This window comes from Varroa destructor, unplaced genomic scaffold (assembly GCF_002443255.2).
Source record: "Varroa destructor unplaced genomic scaffold, Vdes_3.0 BEIS01000004.1, whole genome shotgun sequence".
NCBI lineage: Eukaryota > Metazoa > Arthropoda > Arachnida > Mesostigmata > Varroidae > Varroa > Varroa destructor.
Genome location: NW_019211457.1, coordinates 1,638,082 through 1,662,827, shown reverse-complemented (window position 1 = coordinate 1,662,827; position 24,746 = coordinate 1,638,082). Strand labels below are relative to the sequence as shown.

Genomic DNA, 24,746 nt, shown 5'->3' with positions numbered 1-24,746 from the left:
ACCACAAGCGTTATTAATTAAAAACAGACGTGACTGAAAAATAGATAAGTTTGATTAGCGTATACTGCTGATCTATTATAGATATTAAGTAGGATTGTGTAACCGGTGACGTTTCCTACCGTACTTTGTATCACATTCGTAGAGAACTAGATACTCTACTGCTAATCGGCCTACTTTGTCTTACAAATTCACAGGTCCGCGGATCGACGATAGACGCCCTTTGGAGACGCGTTTCCTAAATACAATAATGCATAGCGTTTCTTGTCAATTACCTGGGCATCTGCCCCGTCGGCATCTTTGCCTCGGCTGATCTCTTACTGGCGCACCAAGACGCATTGAGCGGTATTTTCTGTTTCATTTCAACGATGGTCACCGCTGTGTCCGCTAAATGCGGTCGTCGTTTTATCTTACCGACAATCTCAACGGCTACGAAAATATTAGCGTACCAACAGCTACGATGAAGTAGGTCTGCAAACAAGGCCAACGGCCGATCACAAGTTTGCCTGGACCTATTTCAGAAGTAAACTAGGTTCCCAACGCGGCGTCGGCAAAGGCTATTTGGTTTCGCCGGCTAAGACGGTCATCCCACTGTCTCAAAGAGTGGCTGGACACAAGAAATGAAAACTGGGCAAACGGATAGTGGTTGCTTCTTCTATCTTTCCTCGTACACCCGAACGTCGTTGATGCTGTTGCAAATACTTCAGCCAAAAGATCGGAGTCGGATCAGCTTCGAGTGAATTCGGACGATATAGAATATGCGAAAGAAGAGATGCCTGGATGAACATTCGATGTTTATGTAGGCACGTATTATGCGTTGATAAAACGCGTTCCTTAAGTGTAGATTCATCTTGATACAGTCAACACTTGACTTAAATAAGTTCCAACGCTTAGCGATCAATGAATTTAAGTTCGTCTTTATTATACCCCAGTCAGGAACTTATGTCAACATCAAATATACGACAACTACATTAAGTATATATACACACATGGCTTTCCTAAAGTGTTGTTGACTCACCTAAGCACACGATTGTTAGCTAGCTATTCCGTTTGATGAGGTCATATTTAAAGACAATTTCGTATCTATATTTCTCTCTTATTTCTTAGTAGTTCTTTATACCTGGTATCCTTTCAGCTTAATCATGCATTGACCCATCCGCCCAAATCATAGGCATGTCTAAGTACGCATTATAATTAAATATTGCTGACCCCATCCATACATTATTCTTTAGCTCATTCACTGAAAGGAAAGCTGCTTATTTTATTCCATAATATCTCCAGCCATGAAGTTCGGCTAGTGCACGACATCGGCCACCAACGTCAGCCACCTCAGCCGATTTCAGCATATCACACTCTTAGTCCACTCCAGTCTCAAATGGCTGTAAATTCTGCCCCCCCGCGTCCCCCCCGTCCGCCCGTGCCACTATCACCGTCAGCATTTCATGAGCCCACTGCCAACAACCTTTTCGGTTACCTCCAGCTAAATTCGCTCTTCTTTTACTTGGCCCGTCTGCTTTGGCTATTTCGCCAATCCGCAGACTCTCTGCGTCTGCTTGCATCGGCGAGTTATGACATCGGTTATGAGACCCACTGCGCTCATCGACCGTGCACTGACCGTACGCTCATTGTGCGATGAAATGTATTTAAGGAGAAGCTCCCCGCCGATGGGTGCCCATAGCGGCTGTAGCCGCCAGAACTGTAGTGATCGTCCGTTAGATTGTGCGGTCACGTTTGCGGCTCCTCGAGCCCCGCGACGCGGGAAGAAGGAATGAATCTTCACTTGCGATGAGAGTCAAATGCCCCGTCCCGCCCTCCTCAATAATGGTCAAAACACTACGTCTAACCCCCGTTTTTACCTCGAACCCAACGTTCCTAATCTTTTTTGGTACTGCGCTTTTTATACATTCGAGTCGTTGCCAACGGTGCACGCCCTTTAGACACCGGTGGGAGCTGTAGTCGTTTCTCGCGCTCAGAGAAACATACGGTGCAAGCTGCAAAAAGTAACGGTCATCTTGATAACGGTACTCAGCGGCTGCTTGCGTAATCCCTTCGTTTTGTCGGTATTTGATACTAGAGTGGCGTCCTGTTTGTGCCTTCGTTGATAAAAAAAAAGGAAAGCCAGAATAGCGTTTATGAAGAACATAATAAGCAAAAAAACAAAAGCGATCCAAGACTGAAATGACCTAAGGGAAGCAACATCACATACACTATCATTCGAGCCATGACGTCGGCGTATGTATCGTTTCCGCTAGGAGAATGGACGTTTAAGCCAATTGGCAAACATCGAACGATTGTTGAGACATGCGTTTAACAAATAACTTGCGCATAACAACATTGCTAGCATAACGGCCGGAAAAAATTGTACTGCGACAAAGTAATGTTGCCTTTGTCAAATCCTTGCTGTTTCTTGAGCAAATGCACGCTACTGCAAACAAACTTGAACTTCTTTCATCAGATGGACGGCTCACCGTGAAGGAAGTCCTGTCGCGGTTCCCGAAGCGCAGGAAAAAAGCAAAATTGCCGTGCACATACGCTAGCAAATCTGACTCTATGAATTTATAGGGACAGCCCGCTATTGCAACAGCTGGGAGAGGTTGGGAGGGTGATCTGACCGCAAATATCATAAACACGTTTATTGCCTTATGCGGGATTTGAAGTCTAGGTGTCCCGAGGTTTTCCATGGCTGCAAAAAGGAAAACGAGATGAACATTGTGTCGAAAGCTGAAGATATAAACCAGTGAAGAATGATAAGCTGCTGAGACTGAAATATCTATAATCGGCCCAGAGTTGGCTATGCTAAGCGCTGTTAACATTTTTGCAGTGAGGTGTTGAAGTCCAGGTGAGATTGTCTTCGATATATAAATATTGGTAATTCTATTTGAGGCGTTCACCGGTTATGCGTCGTTTTCAAATAATGCTGGTATCTAGCCGATAATTGAATGCGATGGTCAGTGCGTTAGATAGGCAGCTATAGTAGAAGAGGACATGTCAAAGGTATTATGTAAAAATAACTTCTATTATTCACACAATACTACGTGCACTAATAGATTTGCGTAGGTTTATGGCGTAAATATATTTTAAGCAGGTTATAAGATCGGATTATATAGTACACACTGTCTACTGCTAGAAACACGATTACGAAACTGCTGTTGCACGTAGCTAGGGCGAAAAATAGGAACTTTTTAATTAACGGCCAAGTAAATAAGTTAAGTGTTTTCTATGCTGCCCAGCTGGCAGATAAATACAGACCATATATGGTACCTCCGTACCTAAAATCGGGTCTTTAGTGCGCCTGATATTACTTTGGGAGCATAAGTAAAATTGCAGTAAAACGAAGAACAATAAACATGGCCGCGGATATCCTCCTAAGACTGCTGTTCTTTGATTGGCCGATGGATATTTTAAAACGAATGCCAAATATCTTCATCATCTCAAATAAAAGACTTCAGACAAGAACGAAAAAAAACACGTCAAATCAAAACGTATCGTCGTGATTAATTGCAGCCAATTTTATCACTACGTCCGCGCTCGGAACCGTGCCACTCTGGAAAATCAAACGAACAGCCCGCGCCCAGGACTAAGCTAAGGTTGTCCTATGCCTCGTGCGCTCAACAACGAAATTCATCTCGATGTCCTCCACGACGCATCGCTTCATGCCCATCAGTCTAGCTATTTAGTACACGTAGATATCATCGGTCTTCGTGACGTCGCCAACGCCTACGTGAACAAACTTCCTTCGTTAAGGGGAACAAACAACACTCTTAACATTTATCACTCGATGCCGTCATGCGGGCTGTCTGAGTTCCCCAAAACCCCACCCTAAGCTAGCCAATGTATCGTGAGCTGGATCGATGCTATATAGTACGTAGTTGAGCGAGGAATATACAAAAGCTTGTGATGGTTGCAATGGTGGCCCTTCTGAAAGCCCTGAACTTGGGGCGGACACATCCATATGCTTAAGATCCGATACGAGCCAGCTTGGTATCTTCCTTGATGGGTATCACAGTTCATTGGCGGTATTGCCATCAATAGTATTACTGCTACCGCTATTATAACAAATGTAAACCGGCGAGACAAACATTAGAAATAGAAATGGAGAGAGGAGATAAGAGCAAGTCTGCCGGATAGAAGCCACCGGCGAACTCGCCGACGGCTAAGGAGAATTAGAATTATTGACCAAGGAGTGTTGTGTCGTATCTCCGACGGAACAGCGTTCTTTTTGGGCGAAATCCCAAAAATAACGAGCGTATATGCGCGCCGGGCAGTTGCAAACTAGGCCAGTCCTTATGATCGGACTATTCTGAAGAGAGACTTAAGGGGTTAAGGTGACGTGTATCGGCAGACTTTCCTATATTAAATGCTTTATGTGCTATTTAATCGAATAGTAAGAGCGACTTACGGCGCTGCTTTTCGTTACTGTCCCCTATAGTCGCCCAGCGAAAGGATATGTTTCAGTTTGTTCACTCATGGAACTTGGTAAGAGTCGATACTTTTGAACCGAGGGTGATACATAAACTGTACGGTCGTCCCGATGATGTAGATTATTGTTGCGCTTTGGTTTAACAGGGTCGCTGTTACCTTTTTGCTAGGAAATATCTTGCCACTATACTGATCTAAATATAATGAAACAGCTAAATCTTCTCTCTAGAACTTTTGTTTCTACATTCGGACAACGTTACGTGCTATCGACAATAGACAAAAACTAAACGAAGTTAAATCATCGCAACGCAGAACCCCATGGGGTTTTGTGTATATGGAAAATTTCATGTGGCATATCCTCCTAGCATCAGTCAAGCCACTTCTATGATAAAAAAGCGAAGCAATTCTTTTGCGTAGCATAGTTTGAATTAAGTACAATTATATTGTGGATACGCATGAATTAAATATTAGAAATTTTTCTTAAGTCAATAGAAAATTTCTTAAGTCAAAATTTTCAAACTTTAAGTTGGTATACCCTCTCCGCGTGGTACCTGCGGAATATTGCGTCACATCTGGTACAGATGCGCGTACCACCTGGTACATAAAAATTCACTGCTGTACAACGGTAACTATGGCCGATTCGTTCTGTCCGCATTAGCTCATTGTTAAGCATCGCCTTTGTGTTACAAAAGTTGGGATCGATCTCCGCAGTCCTCTCCGTTAGAACCAGGGGAGTGGGAAATCTGTAGCTCAAGCCTTCCGTAAATAGCTGTGTAGCACCTGGAAGATACGCGTGACGAGGCTATGGTACGCTTGATTCGGTTATGTCTTCGCGTCGGTAAGCGATTGTTGAAACAGAATGCCATACGCCGTAAGGGCGGACCGTATTTTGCGGAACTTATGCTGGCTAGCCGGAATATATGAACAAGCTCATTGACATAATCATAGATGAGATGAACTTAAAACTTATACTACTAGCAGCTTGTCTTATCAATCGCCCTCCATGTTTAGGGCAGCAGAGTGTTCTGAGTTACGTATTTACGTGATTCGACTGAACAAAATTAGCCTCATTAAGTACTTTTTCCGTGAACTGTTTCATGCAAAGACGACTATTATTATATAGAAGCTGTTGTTGTTGTTGTTGTAATGTCGCAGAGTTTGTAGGATTCAAATAAGAATCTGGCAGTAACAAGAAACATTTCTGTAGTTGTTTTTTTTTTTATATACAATACATTTGATATAGTTAGTACCGCATTTGTCTTTCTAAATACTATTCACTGTGTCTGGCCGAAATTGCTTTCGTCATAAAGATATCCACTATTTTTTTTAAAAAACAGTTCTTTCGATTAGCAACAGAAGATGGAGACTCGAAGATAATAGCTGGACAAGCTCGCCCCAAACGTGTAATAACTTTAGTTATTCGGAGAACATCATAACCCGCTCTTTCTTTCGATTCCACGGTTCGGGTTCCATTTGAGTGGACGAAAATGACACAGTGCTACCTTCACTAGCTTTCTTGCTGCCCATTTTGGGGGTGCCGTCAGTGTCACTTACGCAGACCATTTCCGTACTCGCAGCGTTCAGCTTGTCCCTTCATCGAGGCCGGCGCCCTAGCGGCGTCCTCTAAGAAGCTCGATATCCCTTGGACTTTGATAAATGAAGGGGCCTCGGCATTTTCCTAACGGTTCGTCGGAATCAAAGTAGTACCTAGCGGCAATATGAGGAGTAGTCACATTTCGTCCCGCTACTACTGTTCAATGTAAACAAAAAACAGTAGCAATAACAATACTACAGCTACCGAATGCACAGCAGCAGTAATAGCACCACCTACATCCAGCCTACCTGGCAGCCTTAGTCTCGACTGGGCGGCCGACAGCGGGCCTTCGATGTAGTCGCTAAAGTTACAAAGTTATAGTGGAACGATACACTCCATCTGAATCAGCAGCAGAAACAACACCATCATCAAGTAACAGTACCGGCCGTCTACTCTCCTTCGGCAACAAGCATGCATATATGTAGATCTCCATATGCTAGCATATATTTATTCCGCTGTAGCCGTCCCTACTAGATTTACTGCTGTCTTCATCACCATCATGAACCCGCTGTGCTGCGCGCCGTGCTTTCATGCACGTTTGAAACGATTGCAGAACGCGTCGAGGCGAGCGCGTGGAGAAGCTCAACAAAGTGGCCAACGAGTGCACATAGAACTAGAGATACAGAAAGGGGCCTAGGGAAGGGGAATCGGCTGGATTAGGCAAGCTGAGGGCTATCATTAGTATATGGCTATCGGCGGAAAGATATTCGTCGTCAGCTAAGGCGCCTCATCTTAAATTTAAGTATTTTCGATTGGTGGATAGTAGTGTATGTCCAGCTTGTGAGGTGGATGGGTTGTCTATGAATACGTCAGAATGCATCACACAATCTACATATATATTACATGTATATATATACGATAGACATATATACGATATACATATATGTGTGTGTATATGCCATTATAAGTTAACGGTAATACGTCTCCACGATGGGCCAATGCTAACGGGTTAGCTTGCAGACACGTTCTGGCAGTAGTTCGAATTCGGGAATAGGCAACCTTCGTCTCGTACTGAAAACCAACCATCTGAAAGCATGCTTATACCACAATAGTAGTGGACGTAAAATTTTTTTGTGTGCCCTATTAGATATTAAAACGAAAGGTCATTATGACTAAATTTTCTTTAGTAAACCTCCGTTTAGGTATTCAGCACCGAGGGGCATTATCTTACATTGGCGCATGCGGCTAAAAAGATAATACCTTACATTATATCACATGGTGTCCTTGCGCTTGAAATGACAGACAAATGTTGCACCTATTGCGTACGCAAATTGTTGATTACTTTGTGACTGATAGTAATATATCCATAGGTCCAATATACCTAGTTAGGCGGTAGCGTATTAGAGCAATGAACTGGGGGGGTTTGGAGCAATACTTGGCCCCACCGCTGGACGCGCAAGTAAGACAATTAGCGTGTGCGTAGAACTACGAGAACCGGGATTGATCTGATTCCATGTCTTGGGCACTTCTACCTAATCTAGAAGCTAGAAACCAGCGGTAACCGAACGATTACGGATAGCATTACATTGATAACAGCATGTTGCATACAAATGTGATTCCGATGATCCTCGCCAGTTTGATGGGTTGTGTAGATAAAAGTTACATTAGCAAAGTGGGTTTTTCAGTATAGCCTTGGGTTTATTACTGTCATATGGTATGCAGAAGACATGATGGAAGGCGTTGATGGCACGACAAAATTTTGGTGCATCGCGTTGTGCCAATTTGGCCATTTTTACCTCTAGTATCTACAGGTACAATATACGTTCTTGCTTTAACAGTAAATGTATCTTTTATAAATATCGTGTATACACTTCTCTAACGTCTTAGCGTTTCATGTGCGGTAGCTTCGCATCGACATACTCGTTAGCAAAGAAAAATCACACAGAGTATCAGTCAGTGCTTTTCCGCAAAACATGGCCAACTTCGACAAAATCAACGAAAAACTTAAAAATCCTAATTAATAAATGGACTGATAAACACGCCGCTCATGTGGCTGGTGTGGTCAAGACTGGATTGAATAATGTACGAACAACACATAGAATATACACAGATCTGGTTCCTAAGTGGATTTAATGACGATCCTCATTGCGCTGTACCATTTGCTATAAGGTCTATTACGATCTGTAAAAGATATTGGATTCAAACTAAAATCCTCGATGTGGTTTACATATCCTATAATAACCTTGTATAGTAGTAAGCATAGGATTTCGTATTCTACGTACAAGTTAGCTGGCTGAGCCAGCTAACTTGTACGTAGAATGGCTATAGAATCAAAATGGCTAGTTCCTATTTTAGAATTTAGATCACTTTAGAGCAGCATCTTAGTGGATAAATGTCTTATCACGACGCCATTACGAGACGCTATCAACAAATGTTGGACTACTATTCTTGTCTAGCATTGTTTCGTACGACTGCCCACAGCAGCGTAGAACGACTCATGTCTTAATGCCAGATTTCGAACCTAGACCGTATTTCTTCTATTCTTGATAATCTAAAAAGGCAAACACGTTGCCATCACGGAGACGCGATACTAACAACTAGTGGTATTAATTAATAACATAGCTTCATCAAAAGTGGGTCTTCCGTAAGTTTTTGCTTCAAAAAATTGTGACAACAAGGATACTACATGGTGACGCGAGCTCTGACGCAGCTGCGCGAATACGTTTGGGTTCGGCGTTAACGAATTCTATTAACGCGTGGTCCCGCTCAACAAATGATGTCGGTGTTAGCAGCAGCGTTGCTAGGGAACGATGTTAATCTTGTCCGAGACACATGCATCTCTTTTAGGTGTTATCAACATTGAAAGCAACGCTGATATCTCGCCGTGCCTCTATTAAGCGCACAGTTCTCTAGGGAACTATGCACCCGGGAAAGTTTACGTTAGGTTACAGCCCTCGGTTTCACTGTTACTGCCAAGACCAACACTACAAGAACTATGGTCTGCTGCCAACGTTCACAAAGCGCACTCCGGTGGACGGATGGGAGGGCCTAGAAGAAATTTTGTAGGTTCTTTTCGTACCATTTGGACTCCTCGTCTAGCCATACCCCTGCAGCCAAGCAGAAGCAGCGGACAGAATGGACTGCGCTCGCAGATGGAGACACTGCACGGTGTGCACCTTCTTCGAACGGGTTTCGTTCGCGCATTTCTATTTCCCACACGTATCTACTATTTGCCCCTTCCTCCACCCCTTCCTTTTCGAAAGATTTTGCCCCAAAATATTGCCCCCGTCCATTCACCCGCACGCCATAGCGCAGCCCCGTGCGCTGCGCCAAACACGCGTGTAACTCAAGTCATAGAGTACGCGCGCAAAGGGTTGGGGCGCAAAAACGCAGAAGTACAGAGTTCCCATTCTTCTTCTACTGCTCTAGCTAGCAATAGATAGCCTTGATGTTTGTGTATGTTCGCTGTCTAGATTTGCTACAAAGTCGTGAGGAAAGGAAAATTGTAGCAGAGACCGAAGAAAAAAGAAGTTCGTGCAAGCCCAGCGCGACCCGCATCTCTACTCTGTTTTCTCCTCGCCGCTAGCTGCGTTGCCGCTGTTCCTTATGATGCTCTGCTGCTTTCAATGCTTTCCATAGCACGCGCCGAACAAACCCTACTAATCCAGCCGAGTTAAAGGCTAAAGGCAGGGCGATACGACGGAGAAAGCGCAATGCGCGTTAGACCGAGCACTCTAACATTGTTTACTATACTGCTCATCCTTTTGCCCTCGTTCTCTGCCCTCTACTGCACTTTTAGCTCTCACCAATGCTGCCCCAGCAATTTACGAGTTTTCTACAGAGACGACATCAACGACAGATACCTTTGGCTGGAGTGGGGTGAAATGGAAGACAGGCTTAGCCGGCAATAAGAATTTCAGAAGTAGCGTCCGCCACTGCTAAAAGGTTACCTATGTCAGTAAATAGACATCCAAGGAGCCCAGATTCGCATACCTTCCTTTCATAGATCGACGAAGTCTGAATTCATTCTTATTAAGGCAATGCCAGTCATACAGAAACTTCTCCTACCGGAGAAGCTATTTCTGTCTGTTTCGATCCGCAGGGAGCTCGAATAGGAGTAAAGGATAGAATGCACTCTCAAAGCGCTAAGCAAATCCAGCACACAGTTACATATCGTCATTTCAGTCGTGTTGTTATTGCTTGTTGTTGCCGCGACAGTTGCATCATTATCGTCAGCGCTGCTGTATCTTGTTGTTAGACGGATGAAAATGTCGGGGCGGGGGCAGGAGGAGGGGTAGATGGGGTAACTAGCTTTCCTTTTTTCGTTTTCCCCTGATTTTAAGTCTAATTAGCGATAAATGCATTTGCGACGCGACGCCCCCTCTCCTGCATACCTACGAATCGTATATTTGTATTCGCTTAGGCGCCGCGCGGTGTCGTGCGTATTGCCAGCATGTGACGAGCCCTATTCACTCACTACCCCCCTCCCCCCTCCGCCCGCCCCTGGTAAACGAAAGAAGGCAAATAGTAAGATACATTCAGCGGGGCAGAGTGGTAAGTGTGCGGATTTATTTCTTATTTCTTTGTGCTCCATCTCGTCGACTGTTAGTCCTCCTCACACATATGCCTCTCCTGTTTCGTGAGATAACATTGCTGCTAACGAAAATGACGAATAACGAGCGGGAAAACGGCAGAGCCCACGGAGAACTAGGGTCAGTGCTACGACAGCAGTGATCACTACTGTTGAAGGGAGCAGAAAGAATGGATGCCCTGACTAATTTGCCCCCGAGTTCCGCGCCGATTGTGACATTAGTATAGATGGAAATAAAAACAGGACAGAACCTGGTATAAACTAAAAGGTGACAGCCGCGAAAGTTTGAAAGAAAGGTTAGTAGCTGGGTTGGTGGACGACTAGATATTGCCTAACGCCGATGTTGCGAGCAGGAGATGTTGTTGATGAGAGAAGAAAGAAGTCCCGCTATCCAGAACGTCCGCGAGCTCCTGTAAGCTTAAAAGGAATTCTATAGATTAAAGTATCAGCACGCGGATTATTTCTTTTAGAGTAGCAGGTACTCAGGCTAATTGTTTTCCCTCGTGTAGAAATAAAAATGGACACACGTTCAAAAATTCGATAAGAGAGGGTAACGGCCTCAAATGACTTTTCTTCACTTGACTACCTGACCTGAGAAGATGGACTGAACCTTCGTTCGCCATCTTATTTTACTATAATTAACAGAAGTACAATAGAAAGGCCGCAAAACGGCGGACCTTCTCACTATTCGAAGGCCGAGTAGAATGCAAATGTGTCTTGCTTCTTCCGACGCCATCACCACGCACCTGTCACCAGTGTTATCTGTACCGACGATACAGCCAGAATGAGCGCTGGAGCTAACAAAGGTCACTGACGGCCTCGAAAGGCTCTTGCGTGCCCTTAGTTTCGAAAAGGCGCAACCGCGTACGAAATGAACTTCAATGCACTCGAGAAGGCTAACAATTATAGTTGTATAACTCGACGATATAGCAGATTTGTGTTGAGACAAAATAGTCTCGCTGGTTCTATCGTGAGCACTGTGCGTGCTCCCGTAAACCACCGCGTCGCTCGTCTGGTGACTATATGCAGGTGATCACCGGAAAGCGACATCTCTCCGAAAATCTCTTCCGACAGAAGCTTCTTGTGGCAGCGATCCAGGAATAGGTTCGCACTACATACCGAACACGTTCAGGTGTGGAGTGAGTCGTGTAGTGCCATAAGGATTATTGCTAGTCATCAGTATGAGTTCAAGCGCTTCTCGAGGGCCAAAGGTTACGTCAAACGTGCGGCGTAGGCCATGAAAAGGCACATCTGGATAGTGGGTCTGTGAGTGCGCTCATCGAAGGTAACTGATCGCAGATGGTGGCCTTTAGAAAAAAGAATGTTCGACCCATACTGCAGAGCTGCTCTACCTTTACGAGTATATATGCACTGGTAAGTGTTTGTTTTCAGACAAATGAAGTTCGAAGCTGATTATACGTGACGGTGGACCACTAGGAAATATTGATCAATGGCACTAAAAGGCTGTAGATGACTTCATGATCGAGGAACTAGCTCGATGATATAGATGCATTGGCTTTCCATTTATCTAGGACATTCCATGCCTGCCTCCAATCTACCTAAATATAGTACGCTTAAATAGTATAAAACAGAGATAAGTACTCAGGGCAAATTCATCATTTCTAAATCTAATTCGTACGGACAGCTGCGAACTCATTTAGAAGACTCCACATCTGAAGATTGCCATTTAAATTACCTAAAGAAGGCCGTTTCCACCAGTGGTTTGATTGTCTGGCGAGATAGAAGCGGCTAGATGTGGACAGTTGATTTACTCTTGTACTCGAACGTTCGCTGCAATCGTAATTAAATGCACCTAACGCGCGCACATGTGGTTACTTTTAGACCAGATAGAAGTCCTGTGCAAGAAGCAGGACAAAGCTGTGAAAGGCTTAACAGAGGCGATGTACAGTGAAAAGCCGGCATTCTTTGGTGATCCAAGATGGACTGTTTCGCAAGGACTTTTCCCTCCACAGGACAGAATTTTCTGAGAGAGCAGTCCTTTTCGATAAGGTTATTTTTAGCACGCCTGAACAGTCTCTCTACTTGCAGCAGTTGCTGCTTCTGTGAGCTTTGTTGCGACAATGAAGAATCTGCGTTGGTGCTCCTCGTCCAGTACGAGTTCCGTTCGATTGCTTGACGTCTCTCCTGTGCCCATCTAGGCATCTCCACTCACTTTTCATTTAGTCCCTTTCCTATCCTGCTATGTGCCAATGCCGTCGAGGGGCGAATCGTTGTGTTTATATTGTGTTCCCTCTGTATTTCTCGGCCTGTCTGCGTGACTGCGGGGGAGGTACATCACTTGTTCGCTTATCCTTTACTGGACAGCAAAGTCATTAATAGTTAACCCTTACGGTTAGACCGGTCGAAATGTTATTGCTATAGCAGAGGCTTTCCCTGGCGGCAATTGTAATGCTGCATTCCATAAGTTTGCTGCTACATTTAGCACGCTCATTGGGCTTCGCTCCCTTTTGGGCCAGTCTCCTCTCCTGACCTTAGTTAGCTCGCCGCGCACGAAAGTCGAATAAGACACGAACTCCAGTGGGCGGCGGGCATCCGACAGAGAGATGCCATCACAGAACTTTATCTAGAACTTGCGACAAGGAAGTTTAGCGAGAGAAGGAGCTTTCATGCAATTGTCGACGAGATGTCCGCACAATTATTTCGCACCGCCCAGATCGAGCCATCAGACAAGTTCAGAAATATATACGTAGCTTTAGCAACACAATGTTAAAGGTTAAAGCGTAACAAGTTTACACAACAGAACTTAACCATATGATGATGTGCCGACATCCCACTACAATGAATACTCGTATATAGGTGTAAAGATTCATCCAATATTTTTCTTGAACTTTCTCAGTGCGGATAGCGTCAGATCAGAGGAACACTGCCCACCGCTTTGTTCCTCCGAGAGCCAGCGTATTCAGTTGCACAGGCAAAGACTTTTACCTATTATATTCGAAGCTTGTTTATATGAACGAATTACCATGCATCACACATTAATTATATGATCAAAAAGGTTCACAAACCTACGAACATCCTAAACATATCGGATCAATACTATTGTGTTTTACGAAAAACTCGCCCGAGTATGTCATCAGACAAGTTCGAAATCAGTTATTAGAAGAGAAACGTGCCGGCCAAACCAAATAATTCAGGAGATTAGGCCATAACTAAAAAATCAGAACCTTCGGGATAAACCTGAACGCATGAAGAGTCTGCGAAGTGAGGCTTAATTGAGTTAAGATTTAACACTCGCACCTTAAGAGGACAGCACTTCCGACAAATAACCCATCAATACATCCAGTTTGAGTTTTGCCTAACTCAAAGCATAAATAAGACAACGTTCTTTTAAAATAGCTACTTCCACTTTACAATAAACCTCATTAGCTCCTCTAAGACAAGCTGGCGATGAAAGTTGCAGATAGAAGCGGCTCTGATGATGATGTTCATGATGGAGATAGCAGACCCATCAAATCATAGCCTACGCAGAGCTGCGGTGGCACTTTTATTGACTGCATGGCCTGTCGCCAGTTTTATGCTGTCTTCAGTGTAACCATTTGAATAGGCGATAGCGTGAGGTGCTTGTTGGTCCTTGGAAGGGGTTGCATCGGTAATGGGGCTTGCTTATGTGGGAGCACTGGTGTTCCATGAAGCGTGGCGTCTTCGGCCCGTCGCGCCTCTGCTAAGGGCCCACCAAGCGAAAAGCCAACAGTAGTGTTTGCTGCTGGGATCTAAGCGAACCCAGATCCTTTTTAAGGGCTCCCGTCCAGAGGAAGGGAGTGGGGAAGCAGCGGATCTACGCAGGAGTCTGGTTACATTCAACTAGCAATGTGTATATGTACGTCTGCTCCTTTGTCTGTCTGACCGTGCGTTGGCTTCCCTCGGAACTGAACGCAGCGGTCCACATATTCAGGAGATTCGCTAGCCTCCACACGTGCTCTAATCACTAAACCGTGAACCAAAAATAGTTACTGTCCACCGTAGACATTACGCGGGTTCAATGTGTCGCCTGTGTGTAATCTCAGTAGTCAACGCACGGATTTGCGGGTACCACACTTGCTTCTAGACAGTCAGTACATGATGGTCTGCAGTCGCCACCGTCCAAGAGACACAGAGACCAGCCAGGACGCACTTGCTCGAATAACCAGGCCAAGATGATGGTCCCACTGGTGGCAATGCAAAAGCCGACTTTTGCCAGCTTAGACCTCAACCGTAGTGAGGTTAGCGGAACAGCAGCAGTTGTGAGTTGAACTAACGGGTGACTTGGCAGAGGTAGAAGTGTGTCTAAGTAAGGCGGTTTCAAAGGGCAAAGTATCCGTGGGTCGAAACGCGAGAGGGCGCCGATTGAGCCTGGGTCGAGGCGGGGGCGAGCCGCGGTGACTAAATGAAATTTAGTTCCGCCACAGCGAATTCGTAATTGCTGTTGGCCCCAGCCAACCAGCTAGCTACTGCTACTAGGCGAAACATTACCTCCACGCCCTACGGGGCGCACGAAAAGGGTTTGAGGCTAAAGGAAATCTACGAGGCGCAGAAACGCGAGAAGATACGATCGCCTAGCGTGAATCGGTGCTCAATGTTGACTGAGAGCTAAGACGAAGGTTAAACCTTGATTTGTTCACAGAAATGTGCATGGCGCCTGATGCCTGACGTTTAAGTGCGCTGCAAGTTCGTTCAGCTGAAGGAGATGGTAAAAAGGACGCAAACAGAGATTTTTGGAGGAAAAATCGGGTCTTATAAAAATAGAAGCTACTGGTTCACGTTAACTGCCACCATCGGTGTGGCCAAAACACGGCGTGGTTGTATTCGATGCCTTACAAAGTGTGCTGGTGCTCAACGGAGGCAGAGCCACTTTTAAGGAAACGTTTTCAATGGGTTATTGATTCTATTATATCTACAAATATACCCGAGAGCACACAGAAGCGCGAACAAACGGGGCGTAAGTTTCAGCCATCACAAAGCCCCTGCCGCAACTGTTGTTTTGTATCTTTTCTTTTAGACGCAACTGTACATCGCTATGAATTTGATGACAATTAAGATTTAAATTGGTTTATTAACAAACTACTGATTACTAAGGTTATACCATTGGTTAGTAATGCGACGTTGGCCAATGTAATGCATTATAAATAAGAAGGTCCTTTTAGGGTTCCGTATCGAAGTTGAGGATTTCGATGGTGTACGCGTCTTCTTCGGTTGGATCCCTGGAATCATCCATCTGACTCAAAAACACTTGGGCATTGTAATTCCGTTGTAAATATCAGATCCTTTGACCTTCACGGCTAAAAGGGCAACTAGGCTCTCATCATATAACTGATTCGCTAACACGAGCATTCATTCAACTGCCAGTGTCCGATAATTATTACTGAACCATCGCAGCAATCCTGTTATGATTACATGGGCATAATGATAGCATGTTATGCATGTGTCCGCTGTGGGAGAGAAACAATGCAAATTCAACTTTAATGGGCCGCTAAAGTACCTATTGGTGAAACTGGCTCGTCTTCTGTTTTGTGCGGGATTCTATTCTAATGAGTGGCCAGTTGTTTTTGAGAGTTTAAGGGTTAACGGCCCAGATGTTGCGCTACTTTGGTAATCTTTCTTAAACAAAAAAAAGTATCTTAGCCTTTGCTTTAAAGGTTGAAGCTGTGGCGCTTTTAACACCTATGAAATTTCTTTGATAATCGTCTGTATGAAGGGCAGAACTTCTGCTAGACTTAGTTTTGTGTCAGAATACGACGGCAAACTATCGGCCATGTAGCTGGCACCTGAAATACGCATAAAACGCCAATCTTTTTATCTTCCTTTCCATTATTAATGAAACCGTCTTCTTCAAAACAAGTTAGTCTAAACCTCACTATTTCTAGATATATTTTATTCATATTGTAACACATTTAGATAAGTATTCACTCATTATAACTGCTACAGTCGTTTAGCATGGCTATCCTTAATTTTTCTTTTTTACTTGAGTTTGGATACCCACTTCAGTTGAATGTATTTCATAGGCAAGGGTCGGGAGACATACAATTTTTTCTGGGCACGGCCTGAACCCAGATTGTAAGCGTTCGTTCATGATCAAAGCGGTTATACGGCTAACGGCTACGGAAAGATTTAATAGGGAATGGTGAGGAGTTATCCAGGAACACTAGCTGGTGACCTGGGTTGTCCTGTCGCTAATTCATCTGTCGAATCCGAAGGTTAAATAACACTATCGACGAAGGGCGGCCCACGTCCGTCCTCCGAGTGGAGGCTAGTAAGCGTGGTTCTGGTGTTACTCGTGGCGGTGATCGAAGCGTCGCACACGTTACAGCAGTGGTCGCAGCAAGTATGGCCAAAGCTTTGAATCCGATCGTACTTAATCCTGACGCCCACCATCTTCTAGCCTCAATAGAGGGAGTTTCTATCTGGGAGAGAAGTTTGTTCGGTCGCTCGACGACTTACATTGACATACACACACACTCACATAGAGACGGACTTATGTGAACAGACAGAATGCTAGTTCGTTCGTAATGCAACAGAGAAAGTCTGCTGAGCTCCAGGGCAGCTCAAATCTAGGAACATAACGAGCTACGCTGCACCAACCTAACGCTGTAGTGGAACATTATTAATTCGAGATCATCAGCATTCAGGGGCCAAAGAGAGCAAGATAGAGCGGGCAGAACATACGAAGAGTCACTGTTGTCAGCTGTTGTTATACAGGGGTATGCGGCCATCGGCAGGTAGGGCAAATCTCATAGGGTGTCTGGCCACAGCCCGGGGCGTAACTTTCCTAGAGCTCGAAGAGGAGGGCTTCCTGAAAAGGTCTTTACGAATACAAGTTCTAGTTGGCCGTTTATAAAGGTAAACTAGATAAGGTCATAGACTTTTGGGTGTTGCCCGGCAGAAAGCAAGTAACCACTGCAGGCTTACCGATTAGACATCGTATGGACCAGGTAGGTTTGACGAAACGTGGTTAGAAGTTGACGTTTCAGTTGAAAGGTTGGGCCACACAGGCGATTCAGGCAATGATATTGGTCTGGTGTTTGGCACAAAGTTCCAGCCGTAGGCTATCGAGTTGATAGAGTATGATCATAACATAACGGATATGTAGTATTTAAAATGCTAGTCATAAGTATATGGATTTGGTGTGCAACAGATTAAGCCTTTGTTGCTAGGCAGATAGACGAACTCCATACTTTAGTCGAAGTGTCGATAACCTGTTGCCCAAAGTATGGATGGCAATAACGGAACTACTTCAGCAGCAATTTGAGGACGGTAAAGGTGACTGTAAGGCAGATTGGTTGAAATATAGTAAATTACGCAGCAGAACTTTTTTTTTTTGCAATAACTATAACCACCTAACTGATTCAATATCGATAGCTTAAATCAAGATCGAAGAATAAAGCTCTTAGCATATTGATATCCAGAAGCTCATCGAGGCCTTGTAGTTTCAATTTTCTTTATCTCCAATTCAACAGCGAGAAACTGCTCACCCAGTTCAAATCATAGATTATCATTTACGCCTGCTGAAAGGTAAGTAATAGCGTGAGTCGTTCATATGAAGAAGGCAATGTCAATTGTGTCTTTCCAAAGGCAGTAGAACGGCTTAAAATGACCACAGCTTATCGAGTTCGCCTGCGCAGAAAAGGCGCGCTGAGTTCCCCAAGGAACTCAAACAATCGTTAGCATCCGTCACTCGAAGCAACTTATTCCAAACCTGTCTTCTAGAGGGCTGAAACAATTCAAGTTATCGAGTACCTCGCGTACCGGGGAAACCTGCTGTTTCGACATGTCAACGCTTCCAACGCTTCGTCTATTATCGCGGTTGACTTTAATATCTCTCCTGCCTTCATAAAGTTAGAAGTTGATTTTCATTCGATGCGGCTTATGTGCGTATGTATGTATGTATGTATGCCTGTTTAAGAGTGCAGTGCTTCTTAAGTCAGCCGAAGAAAGGACAGGATGGAAGGTTGTGGAGGTTAGTGCAACTGCCACCATTTGCACTACACCCCCAGAACGCCCTCGCCCATTTTAACGACAAGCGATCCCTTGGGAAAACGATTACTCCTTGTGGTGAGCTCAGAGGTAAGTCCTACTTCAAAGGAAGAGTTTATCGTCACCGGTAGTAAGCTTCGATGTGACAGGTTGTTCGCTTCCGCTCTGTGTCCGACAGAAAAGGCTAAAGCCATTACCAAAGATGACGGGCGCTTGACATCAGCGGGATGTCGCTCAAGTCTACCTGATTCTCAGAAAGCGACCTTTTTGGGTTGAGAGACATGTCAGGGCCCTGAGCTTTGCGCAAAAATACCCCATCTGCGTGCACTCTTCAGCGATCACCTTATTCTCAGTTCTTGACTGTGGCTTACGACAATTCACCGAGGTGTCGCAGAACGTTATGCGTCGGCTGTCAAAAGAAACCAGTTGGTGAGGACTATTCAAATAGAATAACACACTGTGTCTACGTGGAAATAGTGCCATGGAGTGCTATTTTGACATGGGGAGGTTTGCGCAATCGTTGAGCTCAGTAGACAGTCAGGTACGCTGTAGAAAGTCTTTGAGACTAGGTTAGTTACCTGGCCAAACTAGTCGACTCTGAGAGACGGTATCAGAGCCGTCTTTTTGTTAACTTTTGTACGCAGAGGGAGATGCCTTTTCGTCTAAGGAGCATTTCTAATTCTCAATTTAGTTGAAATATAGAAATACGGGCTACAACCGTTACACCCAAAGCTTTTTCATTGATAGTCCACTTCAAAGGGTTCGAACCACTGTTGGCTGTCCACAGACAGATGAAGTTGCATTTCATGGTATCGAGCACGATAATATCCATAAAACCGCTATCCTCTTTGTAATTTTCTCTGAGGCATGAGACCGTTTTAAATGCTTGTAGCTGCCAAGTATTTGGAAATTAATTTTTAGGCAAACCTAATTATTTTATTTGGGCAAGCGAAAAAACATCAGAACGAAAGAGGTAGTGATTTTTGTTCCGAGTAAATTACGCAGACATGATAAGGACATCACTAAATGTTATGCAGCTATACTGTATGTTTCCCAGCATCCTATGTCGTCGACATTTTCCTTTTAATAAGAAAAAATATCAATTGAAAATATTCAAACTTTTACTGAGAACTAAGCTTCTTAGATAAAAGACAAATGCTTTTCGAAATAAAGGTAACCAAATCAGAAAATTCCACTGACCTTCATGTTAATCTTATTAAAGCCTGCCTTACTTAGTAATGGCAAACACTACATAAAAAACGGTAATATATATAACGGACAATATATGAATAAATGATGCTGCAGTGTTCTGTAGGAGATCCTCTATATGAGTCCGTTAAGAAATGGCAGCCTGTATTGTCATCATAATAACATTGCATTTTCTTTTCGCTTGAGACATAATACAAAATAAGACATGCATGTTTCTTGCGAGTACTAAGATACCCTATTTATGTACCCACTTATGTCGCAGCCTCCCGCCAAAGACTGACCACTAGGGTAAGGGATAGTGTTTTAGCAGCGCCATCGTCCAAGGCACGCAGGCGATCGCAAAGAGAAATAAAACCGACCAAGAATGGGTAGGGCTCGTTCGGACCACTTCGATAAGGCCTACAGATCGGCTAAACGGGATGAAGGCCGCAAGCAGCTCGGTGCAAGTGTGGACTCTCCTCCCTTCCAATAATCTCTTGGAGTCGGCGCCGCGGACATCCGAAGTTTGCCGGGTCTAAGAACCTCCCCGGCCTGTAAGAGCCTTGAAAATGCTCCTATTGGTCAGATTGGCCGGCCAGATCTGTAGCTCCAGCTCGATGCCTTGTTAGGGTAATGTGGCGTGTTATTGTTGGTTGGATTATGTCGTCGATGTGTTAGACCATGAGGACACAAGGGGATCTTACGGACATCGATTTCTGACATCTTGTCAATACAGTCGATAGCAGGTAGGTAAGACAGGGCGGCAACTAGGGCTGGCGCGTGCCAGCTATCAAGGTACGATTGAGATAATGGGGTGTTCTGTATCAAAAAGAGATATGCTTATTCAATGGACATTTGTTGCCCTTCTAGAACAAGAGCGAGTGAGAACAGAACTTTTAGAGATCAAGCCATCTTTGCTAAGCTCGGGGGTGCACCTGCGAGAAAATCCTGTTCTGTTGATGCAGTAAAATGAAATGATGTGGGCTAGATGAACGCGTGCACGCATAAAATAGTATACACGTAACATAAAAAAGATGCAAAGGGTTTGGATTCTCCGATGCCTTGAAGCTGTCGATTTTTCTGCTACAGTTTTCTTTATAATTTTGCGCTAGTACCAGAGTCGACAGTTGTCGAAGCAGCTTAGAAAAATTAGTTATTAAACAAGTGCAATATGTCTATACTTAATTACAACAAACGGTGTAAGTTTAATACAATAGTAAAAATCATAATAAAGCCTCACGCCACATGCGAAACTACAATTTTTATAAAACAAATTTATATATATATTTTTATATAAAAAAAAAAAAAAAAAAAAACAACATGATATAAGCGAATATAGAAATATTTGAGTAATTTTTATGGTCAGTACGTCTTGCCATGTCTCGAGTCGAATTTCGAATTAAATCCCGTTCAATTTTTATCTGCCAGACCTGAAAGTTAGCAATAACTAAAGAAGCGCAATCGTCAATAGTTGTTTACCTGAACTATCATAACATTGTCTGAGCTCAGTTGGATGACGTACCGGCGAACTCGAGTATTTGAAATTACCGCGTCCCCAGCACTCCTTTTGCATATGCCACCCGACGCAGCCTAATACGTGCGCGTCTATCGATATACTTACATCTAAGCTACGTTACCGATAGGAAATAGATGTATCAGTCATAAATTCTCGAAAGGTTTTCTTGGTTTATCCTTATCCAAGCCTTTTCGTTTAGAATCTTCCCTTTACCTAGGGATTTCTTGCACAGTACCGGTTACCAAAAGAAACTACCAAAAGGCTGTGATTTGATATCCTCGAGTCCTGTTTGTCAGTAGCTGCTTCTACTTCAACAACAGCCTCGTAAGGATAGTCTCGATCGAGGCTTTTCAGGGGTCCGACTCGAGATGCCGTTGAAAAAGGATTCGCCGAATGAGACGGGCGGTCTCAACTAACCAGACACGATCTGAAGGCCGATCCACCCAGCAAGAAAAACCGCCGAGAGAGGATTATAAATGAATCCTGTTGTTTCTCGCGGGTGCTGAATCGAGCTGGGTGCTGCTGGCCACTGTCGAGCATCATAGTCCTCCACCGTTGTCGTCGACTTGTTTCTTAACAATAGATAGCTAGATCGTCCAGCCTCCGACGCTTTCGGGAGAGAGGGCGCTCTTGAGCTTCTTCTCGAAGCTGGGTTCGAAGAGGTTCGAGGGTATGGAAATGGGTCTACGCCAATCTCCCCTTAGTGAAGGAAGTAAGCTTGGACACGATGCCAAAGCGTGGAGCGAACGAAAGCCTAGTTAAGAAGTTTATGCATTTTTTACCAGAGTTAGTGCGACTCTTTGCTCGTTCCTGCTTGCCGGCGGGATGATGGCTTTACTGGCGGAGCTGTTACGACCGTTGTCGTAGCTTCTGCTACGAGATGACGCCGTGGCCGTCCACAGCCGTCGAAGTGAAAGACGCACTTAACTTGACATGCCTTGTCGAAAGAAGGCAGCAGAAAAGAAAAAGAAAAAAAGAGAGAGAAACTCGCTGCCTATCAAGCAGCCGGCAACCAGGCAATCGGGTGGACCGACATTGAAGAAGACCGCTTATTCTTAGCGGTTCGCCATCGACAAGTCCGTATGGAGTCCCGCGGAGTAACCCGACGTACTTCGTTGTTCGCTATTGCGCGGTCCATGTTACATAAACAGTGTGCAGGGCCAAACGAGGAACACAGAGACTGAGCGCGCGCTAGCAGCTCTTTGTGTGTCTCTTGGACTTAACGAGGGCTTACTTCGGATTAACGCAGTGGCGGCTTTTTCATCATCAGCGGGCGAGCGGCTGGCAAACTATCGGAACGACAACGTCGATAAGAAGAGGACACGCTAAGCGATCGTAACTGTTATGTTCTGCGTACATAGAACCCTATGGGACACGGCAGGAGCCAGGAACAGTTCAATCAAAAGCATGAAACCTTGTTCACCAATATGATACTGCATTTATGTTATTTCTGCATTCATACTTATGCTAGCTATAGCTTAGTTAACTATTGTCAGTTGCAAGTAGTGGCCTTTTTGACAGTGCAGTACCAGCGTATTTGCGTACTTAAACTTTAAAGATCGTTACGTGAGGTGCTTTAGGTTTGAAATCGGTCGTAGACAATCGGTTTGTTGCGTGAGGAGAGGGCCAGTCTTTTAAGGAAATCCTTCACCAACACAATAGCGGAAAGATTCATCTTTGCGTTGCGACTTGTTTTTATACGTATTGAGTAGTGTATCCTGATGAAAACGATGCAAATATTGCATAAGCGCCGGTGAACGGGCAATGTCCGTGTTCGATCAAATAGGTAGTTTCATACGACTTTCCGTTTATATTCTAGTAATTTATGAAGAATCCTAAAGATTAAAAGCTTAAACATTTCGGGTGTTATTTTTTTGTTCAATAACGTATCCCTTAATGAGCCGAAGAAACTAACTCGCGTTAATTAACGCACTAAAGTTCTATACACCCTCAATGATAGAATTAATTAGGAAATTAATTCAACTGAAAATTATTGCTCGTTCGATCAAATATACGGGCACAAATAGTTCGCGACTGAGCGCCTATGTAATGTTGTTTGTTAGTTCTTTTCAACAAAAAACGCAGCCGAACTACGACCCCTATATTTTTTATTAAAAAAAAAAAATATGTATCTATTTATTACATTTCATACGACTGTAATAAGATAAAGACGTAGTTCGGGCATGGTTTCTTGTTCTTAAAGTGACCTCCGGTCAGCATCATGGGTGGGGGCCTTCTTCTATCGTGTTGATTCGACTACAACACCATAACTCAGCAAACCTAGTTACGCCGCTCTAGTCCTACAGATAAGCAGCACATCGTATTCTCAGTGGGTCTCCGCCCAACTAAGAACGTGCAGCCGTTGTCTGTTGTGCCTTGCGTTAACTCGTCGGTCGGTATACCCCCATCAAGTCGTCTTGTCCGACTTCTTCTTCACTGCGGATGGCCTGCGGTAGCGATGGTCTGTGTCCTGTACCCATTCCACAAAAACTCAGTCTTACCTTCTGATCTGCTAACCATGGCAGAGTCAAGCGGCATCCTGCTTTTTCTCATTTTGGTAATTGCTGGCCCCTATTCAACTCCCCTTAGATTTATCCACCCCAGACCTCTTCAGGTTCACTGATCTTCTCGCTGCTGTCATAGGCTTCTGCTGCACGGTTGCCGGCACTGCCACCGCTGCCGTTGCCAGCGCATCCCATCTTACAGTTGTTTCTCGAGTTAGCGGTGAGTGGATACCCCTGGCCAGAGGCGCTCCTTCTCGACTTTTGCTCCACCTTCATCTCCAATGATCCCCTCACCTTCTCGTGATCTTCCTGGCCAGTGTCTTCTGTACTTGAGCCATAGAAACTAATAGCTAACAGTACCGGTAGCATTGGGTAAGCGAGGCCCTGTCCAGCCACTCTCGGCAAGCAAAACCCCTAAAACTGGGATGACTACCCCTGCTAGTTGGTACTTGCTCACGAGGTAGAGCGTCACCCCCATATTCCCTTGACTTTCTATCTGTCTACTTCTATTCGTTCTTTGCTAGTTAGCAACGAGACGATAACCGACGAACACCGAAAGGGCCATCTACGATCGATTCAAAGGTACAACAACGAAAACCTGATCATCCGCATAGCCACAGCCCTACAGTGTCAGCGCCTCCCCCTAGAGTCGATCCAGCGTCGTAGCGATCTCTGGCAAGATGACTGCAGATCCCGAGATGGGTACAGCATTTAGTCCCTAACTGATAACCACTAGGACGGACAACAATAAACCAAGAGGCAGAACAGAACACAACGGAGCCCAACCCCTCCCCCAGAGAAGGACGCAAGAACTCGTACCCCTTTCAATACCCCCCCCCCCCCCCCGTGGGTGTTCTTCAACCCCAAAGTCATCCGGCCACTCAGCACAACCATGAGCAGACCACCATCATCGTACGGGACGATATACCAAGTCTTTGCGTTGTTACCACATGAGCAGCAGAACTGCTGGCGTCTGCACTGCAAAAAATGTTTGCCTTAGAGATACTGAACGAGTGAAAGAGAACTCAT

General features: G+C 44.6%; 1 long non-coding RNA gene across 1 annotated transcript in view; it reads left to right on the top strand.

The window, feature by feature from the left end:
• Positions 1-10,539: 10,539 nt before the first annotated feature.
• LOC147755728 (uncharacterized) overlaps positions 10,540-24,746 on the top strand; it is a 64,463-nt gene continuing 50,256 nt past the window's right edge. Inside the window, exon 1 of the long non-coding RNA XR_015326473.1 lies at positions 10,540-10,837. This is a non-coding gene — a long non-coding RNA (uncharacterized LOC147755728). The remainder of the gene's footprint in view (positions 10,838-24,746) is intronic.